The sequence below is a fragment of the Giraffa tippelskirchi genome, chromosome 5, assembly GCF_054371585.1.
Source record: "Giraffa tippelskirchi isolate mGirTip1 chromosome 5, T2T-mGirTip1v1.2.pri, whole genome shotgun sequence".
NCBI lineage: Eukaryota > Metazoa > Chordata > Mammalia > Artiodactyla > Giraffidae > Giraffa > Giraffa tippelskirchi.
Genome location: NC_137279.1, coordinates 187478924 through 187491612, shown reverse-complemented (window position 1 = coordinate 187491612; position 12689 = coordinate 187478924).

The window sequence follows — 12689 nt, the reverse complement described above, 5'->3', positions numbered from 1 at the left end:
TCCAAGGGACTCTCAAGAGTCTTCTCCAACACCACAGTTCTAAAGCATCAATTCTGCGGCGCTCAGCTTTCTTCACCGTCCAACTCTCACATCCATACATGACCACTGGAAAAGCCATAGCCTTGACTAGACGGACTTTTGTTGGCAAAGTAATGTCTCTGCTTTTAAACATGCAATCTAGGTTGGCCATAACCTTCCTTCCAAGGAGTAAGCGTCTTTTAATTTCATGGCTGCAGTCACCATCAGCAGTGATTCTGGAGCCCAAAAAAGTAAAGTCTGACACTGTTTCCACTGTTTGCCCATCTACTTCCCATGAAGTGATGGGACCAGATGCCATGATCTTAGTTTTCTGAATGTTGAGCTTTAAGCCAACTTTTTCACTCTCCTCTTTCACCTTCATCAAGAGGCTCTTTAGTTCTTCTTCACTTTCTGCCATAAGGGTGGTGTCATCCGCATATCTGAGGTTATTGATATTTCTCCTGGCAATCTTGATTCCAGCTTGTGTTTCTTCCAGCCCAGCATTTCTCATGATGTACTCTGAATATAAGTTAAATAAGCAGGGTGACAATATACAGCCTTGACGTACTCCTTTTCCTATTTGGAACCAATCTGTTGTTCCATGTCCAGTTCTAACTGTTGCTTCCTGACCTGAATACAGGTTTCTCAAGAGACAGGTCAGATGGTCTCGTATTCCCATCTCTTTCAGAATTTTCCACAGTTTCTTGTGATCCATACAGTCAAAGGCTTTGGCATAGTCAATAAGGCAGAAATAGATGTTTTTCTGGAACTCTCTTGCTTTTTCGATGATCCAGCGGATATTGGCAATTTGATCTCTGGTTCCTCTGCCTTTTCTAAAACCAGCTTGAACATCTGGAAGTTCACGGTTCACATATTGCTGAAGCCTGGCTTGGAGAATTTTGAGCATTACTTTACTAGCATGTGAGATGAGTGCAATTGTGCGGTAGTTTGAGCATTCTTTGGCATTGCCTTTCTTTGGGATTGGAACGAAAACTGACCTTTTCCAGTCCTGTGGCCACTGCTGAGTTTTCCAAATTTGCTGGCAATCGAGTGCAGCACTTTCACAGCATCACCTTTGAGGATTTGAAATAGCTCAACTGGAATTCCATCACCTCCACTAGCTTTGTTTGTAGTGATGCTTTCTAAGGCCCACTTGACTTCACATTCCAGGATGTCTGGCTCTAGGTGAGTGATCACACCATCGTGATTATCTGGGTTGTGAAGATCTTTTTTGTACAGTTCTTCTGTGTATTCTTGCCACCTCTTCTTAATATCTTCTGCTTCTGTTAGGTCCATACCATTTCTGTCCTTTATCGAGGCGGCTGCGACGGCTCGGCGCAGAAGCGTGGCCGAGAGGAGCTAGGCCTGGCCGGGGGCCGGGGGCCGGGAGCCGGGGGCGGCGGCCGACAGGGCCTAGGCCGGGCCGGGGCCCGGGGGCCGGGGGTGGCGGCCGAGAGGGGCTAGGCCGGGCCGGGGGTCGGGGGCGGCAGCCGACAGGGGCTAGGCCGGGCCGGGGGCCGGGGGCCGGGGGCGGCAGCTGAGAGGGGCTAGGCCAGGCCGGGGGCTGGGGCCGGCGGCAGCGGTGGCGGCGGTAAGAGGAATTACCCAAGGCCCAAGGTAAGAGAAACCCAAGTAAGACGGTAAGTGTTGCGAGAGGGCATCAGAGGGCAGACACACTAAAACTAAAACTACAGAAAACTAGCTAATCTGATCACACGGACCACAGCCTTGTCTATCTCAATGAAACTAAGCCATGCTGTGTGGGGCCACCCAAGACGGATGGGTCATGGTGGAGAGGTCTGACAGATTGTGGTCCACTGGAGAAGGGAATGGCAAACCACTTCAGTATTCTTGCCTTGAGAACCCCATGAACAGTATGAAAAGGGAAAAGGATAGGACACTGAAAGATGAACTCCCCAGATCAGTAGGTGCCCAATATGCTAATGGAGATCAGTGGAGAAATAACTCCAGAAAGAATGATGGGATGGAGCCAAAGCATAAACGATACCCAACTGTGGATGTGACTGGTGATAGATGCAAAGTCCAATGCTGTAAAGAGCAATATTGCATAGGAACCTGGAATGTTAGGTCCATGAATCAAGGCAAATTGGAAGTGGTCAAACAGGAGATGGCCAGAGTGAACGTTGACATTCTAGGAATCAGCGAACTAAGATGGACTGGAATGGGTGAATTTAACTCAGATGACCATTATATCTACTACTGTGGGCAAGAATCCCTTAGAAGAAATGGAGTAGCCATCATGGTCAACAAAAGAGTCCAAAATGCAGTACTTGGATGAAATCTCAAAAACGACAGAATGATCTCTGTTCGTTTCCAAGGCAAACCATTCAATATCCGTTGCTCAGTGGTGTCCAACTCTGCGACCCCATGAACTGCAGCATGCCAGGCCTCCTTGTCCATCACCAACTCCCAGAGTTTACACAAGCTCATGTCCATTGAGTTGGTGATACCATCCAACCATCTCATCCTCTGTCGTTCCCTTCTCCTCCTGCCCTCAATCTTTCCCAGCATCAGGGGCTTTTCCAGTGAGTCAGCTCTTCACATCAGGTGGCCAAAGTATTGGAGTTTCAGCTTCAGCATCAGTCCTTCCAATGAACACTCAGGAATGATTTCCTTTAGGATGGATGTGTTGGATCTCCTTGCAGTCCAAGGGACTCTCAAGAGTCTTCTCCAACACCACAGTTCAAAAGCATCAATTCTTCAGTGCTCAGCTTTCTTTATAGTCCAACTCTCACATCCATACATGACTACTGGAAAAACCATAGCTTTGACTAGATGGACCTTTGTTGACTCAGAGGGTCTCACAAGGATATTATTTGTGTGGATGGAATAAAGGGATGGTCCTCAAAGCATTCACATTTCATTTCTTCACATCTTGATACTAAAATCCAAGAAACATAAAATGGATGAAATAGAATTGCTTTTCATGTTCATTATGCCTAGAACAGGCTATGTTCAGTTGTGTCCATCTCTTTTGTGACCCCATGGACTGTAGCCTGTCAGGATCCTCTGTCCCCAGGATTTCCCAGGCAAGAATACTGGAGTGGGTTGCCATTTCCTACTCCAGGGAATCTTCCCAATCCAGGGATCAAACCTGTGTCTCCTGCATCTCCTGCATTGGCAGACAGATTCTTTACCACTGCACCACCTGGGACTCTAGTTAATGTCAGGTCCTAGGAAAAGTCTGAAATTTTTCCCAACATGTAGCTGACGTGGACCCTGAGAGAAGACTCAATACTCCTGTGTCAGACATGAGGCTCCATCACTCACAGCAGTAGCCAGCGTATCCACATCTGTTGCTTTGGTTACCTGAGTCCTGATTCCCACAAGGCAACAGGAAAAGAGCCAGGTGATACCCGCACACGTGGGCAATCACATCACAGAAGAAGAACGCGGGTCTTAGAGAACCCGAGGCTTTTCTAAGGGGCAGTGGGCATGCCTGACCTTTTTTTCCAGAGGAAGATATTATCTTCATTATATGGAGTGTTAGTGGGCCCGTTCTTTGCTCTAAAGGGAGAAATAACTTCTATCTCCAAGGCTGTTCCTCATATGAAAATCTTTGAACAAACAGAAGCAGAGGCAAATGTGCAGACTCATGAGAAACCAAAGTATCCTTTGCTGTCTCCCAGAAATTACCTGATTTATCCATTTGCTCACATACTGGACATCACTTAGCAATTATATGCCAGGCACTGAGCTGCTTGCTGGATATACATCTGGGAGCAAACTTTGACATGGTTCCTGACTGCAGAGAGCTTACACTTTTAGCCAAGAAGATAATCATACATTCAAGATCACATAGAGACATGCAAAATGGCAACATTGATGAAGACCCTTAGAGGAGGGCTCAGTGCCACCACAGAGACATATCATAGTGGATACTATGAACGTGTGATGTGGCAAGAAAGAGACTCCCAGACAGATGAGACAGAATGAGCAAAGGCCCCAGAGTCAGAGGGCGATGTCCCCCGTGAGTGGGTGAATAGTACAGTCTTCCCATGACTGTTGTTTGTTTCATGCCTGTTGCTGCAGACTGATCATTAATTGCATCCCTCTTCCCTCTAGAAAAATGGTACAGATGAACCTATCTGCAAAGCAGAAATAGAGGCACAGATATAGAGAACAAATGTATGAACACTGAGGATGGAAAGTGGGGGTGAGGGATTGACATATACCTACAACCATGTATAAACTAGATAACTAGTAAGAACTGACTGTATAGCACAGGGAACTCTACTCAGTGCTCTGTGGTGACCTAAATGGGAAGGGAATCCAAAAAAGAGGGGATGTATGTATACATACGGCTGATTCACTTTGTTGTACAGCAGACAATAACACAACATTGTAAAGCAACTATACTCCAATAAATTAAAAAAAAAAAATAGTGCCATCTGAGGATTTGAGAGGCTCAGAGTTCAGGGAGAGAGCAACATGTATCAGATGATGCTCTACAAAAATAAACGGGACCAGAGCAGGCTGAGCTTTGCTGGCACTGCTAACAACCTGGGTCATTATCCCAAGTGCAATGGGGCACTATATGAGGGTTTTGAACAAGAGCATCACATGAGCAGGTTTTCATTCTGAAGAAATCACTTTGGTGTCAATGCAGAGAAGAATTTAGAGGAGATGATCAGATCATCAGAATCTATGACTGTGGTTCAGGCAGAGAAAACTGTGGCTTGGATGAGAATGGTAAAGCGAGAAGAAGTTGGATTTAAGTGGAGAAGAAGGGACATGGTTAGACTCCAGATACTTAGGGGGTGCAAAGGACAGGCTATGACTTGGGAGTAACTAGATCATCAGTGATGACACTAGAATTTCTGTCGAGCACAATCATAGGAAATATTAGTGAAAGTAAGGAGAAATGCTAGCTAGGCAGTGGGATGAGCAGGTATGAATGAGCTCAGGTGGGAAGTACAGGCTGGAGCCATACATCTGGGAACTGACATCATCTGGATGCTAACTGAAGCTGGGGTGTGAAAGAGGGAACCCAAGTACAGGAGGAGAGAGCCGAGGATGGAGCCTGGGAAAGCCAGCGTGGACAGATGAGCTGAGCAGGGCAAGTTTCAAAGGCAACTGAGAGGGAGCTTATAGAGTCAGGGAGAAGCCTAAACTGGGGCTCCAGAAAACTTGCAGAAGAGAGGTCACAGGAAAACCGGCAAACGCCTGTGGATGGAAGACTGGAGCCCACTGGTGGTGCACGCAAGAGGAGGGGTGTGGAGCTGGCTGGAGGAGACTCAGCCACGTGTGAGAGGGAGGGAAACGGAGGCCGTGAGTCCCGGCACCTCTGTGAGGTTTCAGGCAGTGGGAGGGAGGAGACAGAAGGGCCACGGAAGATGGAGGGCAGCGGCGTTCGATTCTGAGGCCGGGAAATATGGAAGCAAGCGGAAACACTTCCAGTGGGGAGAATGCCCTTGAGAAGAGAAGGTGTAAAAGGAAAGTGAGGAGGAAGCATAGCCAGCCCTAGAAAGTCCCTGAGAAGCACAAGCACAGGACAGAGTCCAAAGCGCAGGAGGAAGGAGCTGACTTGGAGAAGACGAAGGGCAGTGGGAAGGAAGGCCACTCGGTGGGTGTCAGGGGGTCCACAAACCTGGAAGAGGGGGGCCGAATGAGCCCGTGGGAACGGGGTGGGAGAAGGAAGTAAGGTTACTGACCAAGGGCAAAGGAGGAGGTGGAGTCAAGGGGAGCCAGAGGTTTCCAGGAGCACAGTGTCTGAGGCAGCCACTGCAGAGAGCAAGTGGAACAGAGGAAAACAAGGAGGGTGCCAGATGGCTTGTGTGTGCACACACACAAATATGCATATGCACGCACACATGTCCACACATGCATGAACATGCGCACACATGTATACACATGTGCACATGTGTGAGTGTGTGTTCACACATACATGTGCTCACACACATGCTCACACACATATGCACATGGTGCACACATATAGGAACATGCACATATGCACGCTCATGCGTGCATATGCTGCACACACATACATGCACGCGCATACACACATACTCACACACAAGCACACTCACGTATGCACATGTTCACATGTGCACACACACGCACTCACATGCTACATACACACACATTCACACACACAAGCACATACACATAGGCCAGGACCTCAGTCTCTCCACACTGTAAATACACCCTCACATCCGGGCCCCCTTCTCCCTTCCACTAGCCTGCCTGTGTTCGTCCCCTCACAGTCCTTTCACCATAAGCATTCCTACAAGAGTGGCCTGGGGAAGCCTCTGAAGCCTGAGCGAATGGGAAGAGGGAAGAACGTTGCCAGCATTCCTCAGTTCATAACCACCCCCTCGTCCCAGACACATTTACAGAGATAAGCTCAAAGCCATCGAAATCACCCAGAAGAGAAAATCCATCAGCATTCCGGCCAAAGCCAAGCTCTGCTCATCTACCCTGGGAGCCGCGAAAGCTGGCGTTTCAGAGAGGGGAGGGCCTGGGGAGCGATGAAGCTCAACTTCTCCTCCCTCTAAGAGGAGCCCAAAGCCCAGAGAGGCTTAAAGGCGGCTGCCCACCTGCAGGTGTCCTCGTTCTTTGAGAATTAATCCGGGCACACTGCATCCAGAGGCAGGCAGTGAGTGCTTGACGAAAGTGAATTTATCTCCCCCTCGCCAAACCCCCAGATGCTTCCCTCCAAGTCAAATGCACCACAAGTCTGAAAATGAAAGCCTCTCTTTGCTTAATCTGGGGAGAAACGGTGTAGCTTCATTTCAGACAGATCAGAGGAAAGCTCAAGAGGAAGGAACACGGCCCAGGATTCTGTAGCCAGAACGCCAAGTACTCTCCGGAGTGGAAAGGAAATCACTCTCCTGACCTGGAAACAACCCTCATTTGCCATGAGAGTCTCTTGTTCCCAGACTCTCCAAGGACAGTGGGGGTCAGAGGCTGGGGCTTTGGTGGGTCAACAGCGCGGGGTCTGCAGGGAGAGAGGATATGGGCTGTGCCTGGGGTCTCCCCGAGGAGGTGGGTGGTTAGGGAAACCCCGCGGGGGTGCTGATGCCCCCCGCCCTCCTGCCACCGGAGCCAGGACTCCTGAGTGTCTTCCGTTCTGGGTCACTGAAGGCACACGGTTCCTTAGGCATCCATAAATCGCCTGATCTGCCTGAAAGAAACTGACAGTGGAGCTTGAAAGAAAATCAATTTCTGGAATAATAAGAGAGCTCGGCAGCTTCTGCGAGCAGATTCAAGGCAAAGCTGAGGGCGCCCGGGGGATTTTCACTTTGCAGGGGGTTGAGGGTGGGGGTTGTCTGTGCCCGGAGGTTGAACCAGGGGACGTGAGAGGTGAAATCGGAGGCGAAAAGCCTTTCTGTCAGCGTGGAAGGGCAGCTTCGCTCTTGTTCTTCACCCATCTCCAGGTAAAACTTAAGTAGACATCAGAGTCATCTGCCAGCGCTGAAATGGAAGGAGGGAGACAATGAGGAAGGGAAAGGCTGGAGGAGGCTTGGGCGGGGGTGCAGGGGGAGGAGGCAGGGGGACAGGAAATGGGGACAGAGACCATCGCTGCTTAACATCTATTCAGCTGGGGTCACCGCAGTGCTGTAACACAATTTGTTCTTTTGTACTCGGCTCAGACAGTAAAGAATCTGCCTGGAGATCTGAGTTTGATTCCTGGGTCAAGAAGATCTCCTGGAGAAGGGAATGGCTACCCACTCCAGTATTCTTGCCTGAGAAACCCCATGGACAGAGGAGCCTGGGGGGCTACAGTCCACGGGGTTGAAAAGAGTCAGAAACGTCTAAGCAAATAATAGTAACACAACAGTAGGAAGGCAAAGGAGCACGTTTTACATTCATGCGCACAAAATTATTACAAACACTATTCTCCTACCTCAGAATTATGTGTATATATATGTGTGTGTGTATGTATGTGTACGCATATATTAAATCTCAATTTGGGAACTACATCCTTTTGGCTCATTTTTAAAATAAACCCCCCTGGAGTAGGAAATGGCTACCCACTCCAGTATTCTTGCCTGAGAAACCCCATGGACAGAGGAGCCTGGCGGGCCACAGTCCATAGGGTCCCAAAGAGTCGGACACAACTGAGCGAATGAACACACAAAATAAAAGCAAGTGCTCCTCTGTGTGGCTGTGTGAAGAACGCACTCCGGCTTGAGGGTGGGAAGGAGACGTGTCTCAGTGGGCCCCATGCCGGCCCCTGTGCCCTGCAGGAAGCCCCGCCCTTTACCTGCATGAGCATGGCCCCCTGGAGGTGTCTGCTCACTGCTGTCTTCCCCAGCTAAACTTTCCCGACAGGTACGGCCGAATTTCACATGATCACCACGTGGTGAAGCATTTTGCGGAGAATACAGAATCCAGAATTTAAAGGAAGTTAATAAGGGACCCACAGGTTCAAGGCTAACGTCGTGTGGGTCGGGGCTTCTTGCCAGCTCAGGTCTAAGTGTACTCCAGGGTCAGGATTTGAGCCCAGGTGAGCTGGCTCAAGGGCTTCCCAGGTGGCGGCTTCCCAGGCTTCCCTGCCAGCCAGTGCAGTAGACAGAAGAAACGTGGGTTCCATCCCTGGGTCGGGAAGCTCCCCTTGAGAAGGAAGTGGCAGCCCACTCCAGTATTCTTGTCCGAAGAATCCCCGAAGGATCCCTGTGGACAGAGGAGACTGGTGAGCTACGGTCCATGGGGTCACAGAGTCAGATACACCTGAAGTAACTGAGCATGCACACTCGAGTTGGTTCCAGTTCCTGCTTTCACCGCTTCCCGCTACTGCGTGGGTTCCCTCCGCTTCAGACACTCCCCTCCTGTTCCGGATTGACCCTCTCTATCGCTTTGCTGGTTCTGAGGAATCCCTCCTGCCTCTCCCCCAGAACTAGGTTGTGAGGCCCTCATCCCTGCCCCCTGGACCTCCCAAGTCTCAGGACTCCCGGCAGACAGTAAGATCCCTGGGGACAGGGTTTCTGTAATATCCAGGCATGGTAGCACACAGTGTGTCTGTGAGCACAATGAATGAAATAGTGAAAAAGACCAGGTCTTTGTCCTACAAGAGCTCCTAAACCCGTGGGAGGACAGATACCTACACAAAGACCACGACACCTCATGGACAGGCTGGGAGGGCTGTAGTCAAGTTCACAAATCAGGTTCCAAACTCACATGGGAAGGACTGGTGACCTCTGCCTGGGGTGCAAGGAAAGGGCAGGATGGCACTTAATTAGGGACACGTGTGTGTGTGTGCCAGGTGCTCAGTCGCCTCTGACTCTTCTGCAACCCCATGGACCACCAGGCTCCTCCATCCATGGGATCTCCCAGGCAGGAATACTGGAGTGGGTTGCCATTTCCTACTTCATGGGATCTTCCCGACCCAGGGATCAAACCCACGTCTCTTGCGTCTCCTGTGTTGGTAGGCGGATTATCTAACACTGAGCCCACCTGGGAAGGGATGAGTCCTATTCTAACCAGCCAAGAATGGAGGAGGAACAGACTGATACGGAGAGCACAGGGCTTGTGGAAAATGGTGACTAGTTTGGTCCAGCAGGTGTCTGATTGAGCTCCCACAACAGATCGTGCATCACTCAGATGTAGTGAGCCGGGCACAGGGGGATACAAAGCCCTTCCCTCTGGAAGGTCACAGCCAGGGAGGGAGAGAGACCACAGTGGACCATGGTGGAAACTGGTAACCACAGGTTCCTGGCCAGGATGCCCATCCAAGCAGGGGGTCAGTGAGTGAGGTGCTCACCCTCCAGCTCCCGGGTGACTGGGTGGGGACCTGGCCAGGGCCTGTGGCCTCGAGAAGTCCCCTCTAGCACTCTGGTGACCCACCAATACTCATATCTTCCACACGGCCAGAAGGTAGAAGAGCTGGGAAACTCTCCCAGGACAGAGCTCCTCTGGGAGTGCAGGATCAAGGCAGGCTTTCTGGAGGAGGTGATTCCCAAGTTGGGCCCTGACAATAGAGTAGGAGAGGTGGAGAGATTTTGAACAAAGGAACAGATTAAGAGTAGTGACAATAGAGTGCTAATCTTCATTGAATCACTTCATGGTAAATAGAAGGGGGAAAAAAGTCACTTCTAAAGAAAATCAATCCTGAATATTCATTGGAAGGACTGATGCTGAAGCTGAAGCTCCAATACTTTGGCCACGTGACGTGAAGAGCCAGTTCATTGGAAAAGACCCTGATGCTGGGAAATATTGAAGGTCAAAGGAGAAGGGGGTGGCAGAAGATGAGATGATTGGATAGCATCACTGACTCAGTGGGCATGAGTTTGAGCAAACTCTGGGAGATAGAGAAGGACAGGGAATCCTGGCATGCTGCAGTTCGTGGGGCCACAAAGAGTCGGACATGACTTAGCAACTGAACAACAACAAGCCTTCACTGAGCAGTAAAGAAGTGCCAGCCTGGACCTAAGCACCTCTAAAGTTATCTCATTTAACCCTCCCACCTCTCTGAAGGGAAGGAGGTCATTTTACACATGAGCAAATTGAGGCACAGAAACTTTAAGTAAACTTCCCAAAGTCACACAGCCAGAAAGCAGTGAAGCTAGGATTCACAGCAAGGTAAATGTGTCCCAGATTTCCGCTCCCTGGTAAACGATCCATTGAGGCACATAGCAAAACCACAGAAGCAGTTTGGCCTTCCTGGGATACAGGATGCTGGATGGTCAGTGGTAAGAAACAGGCTGGGAGGAAGACACAGCATTCCACTGAGACCAGGAGAGCCACATGGACAGCTTTCTTGGGATACAGGATGCTGGATGGTCAGTGGTAAGAAACAGACTGGGAGGAAGACACAGCATTCCACTCAAACAGGGAGAGCCACATGGACAGCTGTTCCTGGAGCTTGGGAACTAGGCCAGGAGGTCACATCGTGTGTCTGCAGAGGTGGGTGAGGGCCAGGCTGCCCAAGTCATAAGCTCCCTTTTTGGGATTTGGGCAGGAATTCAGTGGGGAGCCATTGAAGACTCGTCAGTGGGGCACAGGATGCTCAGTGGGGAGCATCAGGAAGGTGACTCTCAGGCAGGGCCAAGGATCAGGAGGAGGGGGTGCTGTGATGGAGGGATGCTGCGGTGGTCCAGTGTGACGGGGGCCTGTGGGTAGCTCCAGGTGCGATATGGTCCCTGCATGTGTTCTCTGTCTGCTGCCACGATTCCTTCCTGGTTTGTATTTCTTTCCTGATGATTGGTGCCATCCTAAAGAGGCACTCTCAAGAACAGCGCCCTGCAGACCCCTTAACACACCCCTCTTGGCCTGCACCTTTCTTCTCTGTCCCCATCTCAATAAACCTGCCACGATTTCCACCCCGCCCACCCCCCCACCCCCCCACCAAGCAATTTCAAACACCTCAGCCCTGCTGGTAAATAGCAATCAGTGGCTGGCTTTAGCCGCTTGGGTCTTGCTGTCTACCCCAGGGAGCTTCTCAAGGCATTTCTTTGATACAAACACGGAGAGGGTGGCGGGCGGGATTCGGAGGAAGCCAGTCTCCTCCATCTGCCACAAGAGCAGGTGTCTCTTGGACCTTTCACCCCACACAGTCCCTCCTGGGTCCACACTCACAGCCTTTACACTCGGCTTCCTGCCAGCAGCATCACGCATGCTTAGTCACTCAGTCGTGTCTGACTCTTTGCAACCTCATGGAATGTAGCCCACCAGGCTCCTCTGTCTATGGAATTCTCCAGGCAAGAATACTGGAGTGGGTAGTCATTTCCTACTCCAGGGGATCTTCCTGACCCAGGGATCAAACCCAGGTCTCCTGCACTGGCAGGTGGATTCTTTAGCACTGAGCCACCAGGAAGCATCAAGTCCCTGTTTATCTTAAATCAATCTTGTCTCCCTGGTGACTCAGACAGTAAAGCACCTGCCTGCAATGCGAGAGACCTGGGTTTGATCCCTGGATTGGGAAGATCCCCTAGAGAAGGAAATGGCAATCCACTCCAGTACTCTTGCCTGGAAAATTTCATGGACAGAGGAGCCTGGTAGGCTACAGTCCTTGGGATCGCAAAGAGTCGGACACAACTGAGTGACTTCACTTTCACTTTTATTTGTCTCCTCTAATGGATTGTAAGATGGCGGAGAGCAGGGCCTGCTGTTCCTTTCTTATTTTGATTTATTTTTATTTTTTAATTTATTTTATTTTTAATTCCCAGGAAGTACTCCCAATGGACACTTACTGACAACACATTGCACGTTATGAGAAAAATGAAGGAAATGGCTTCTGCAGGGGGAAAAGCATTGATTAAAAATTTGAGGCTATAAAGGAGCCCATGGGGTCCCAAAGCCCCAGCTTGATCCTAAACTATGGTTCAGAAACATCCACCAAGGTCTGATGGCTGAATGGGGCAGATCACTGAAGGCCGTTTTGTCCCTCATGTTTTCCATCTTCAGGAGAATAAAGACCTGTCCAGTCCACGTGTGCCTGGCTTGGGGCAGGTCAGGAAAGGCAATGGGATGTTTGTGTCCAAAATCCAGCCCCAGCTCAACGAAGGGCCTGACTCCTAAGCCTTTACTTTTGAGGTGGAGGCTGTGGGCAGAGGCTGTGTCCATAACCACAGAGTTCAGTCCTCCACATAGACCAAAAAGGGGGAGGGTGGCAGGAGGGAGATGCACTTCCCCGGTTGTGTCTGGAACCAAGGTGGCTTTGGAGGACTCTGCCTTCAGCAAGGAAACCGGGTACCTCAGTCTGGGCC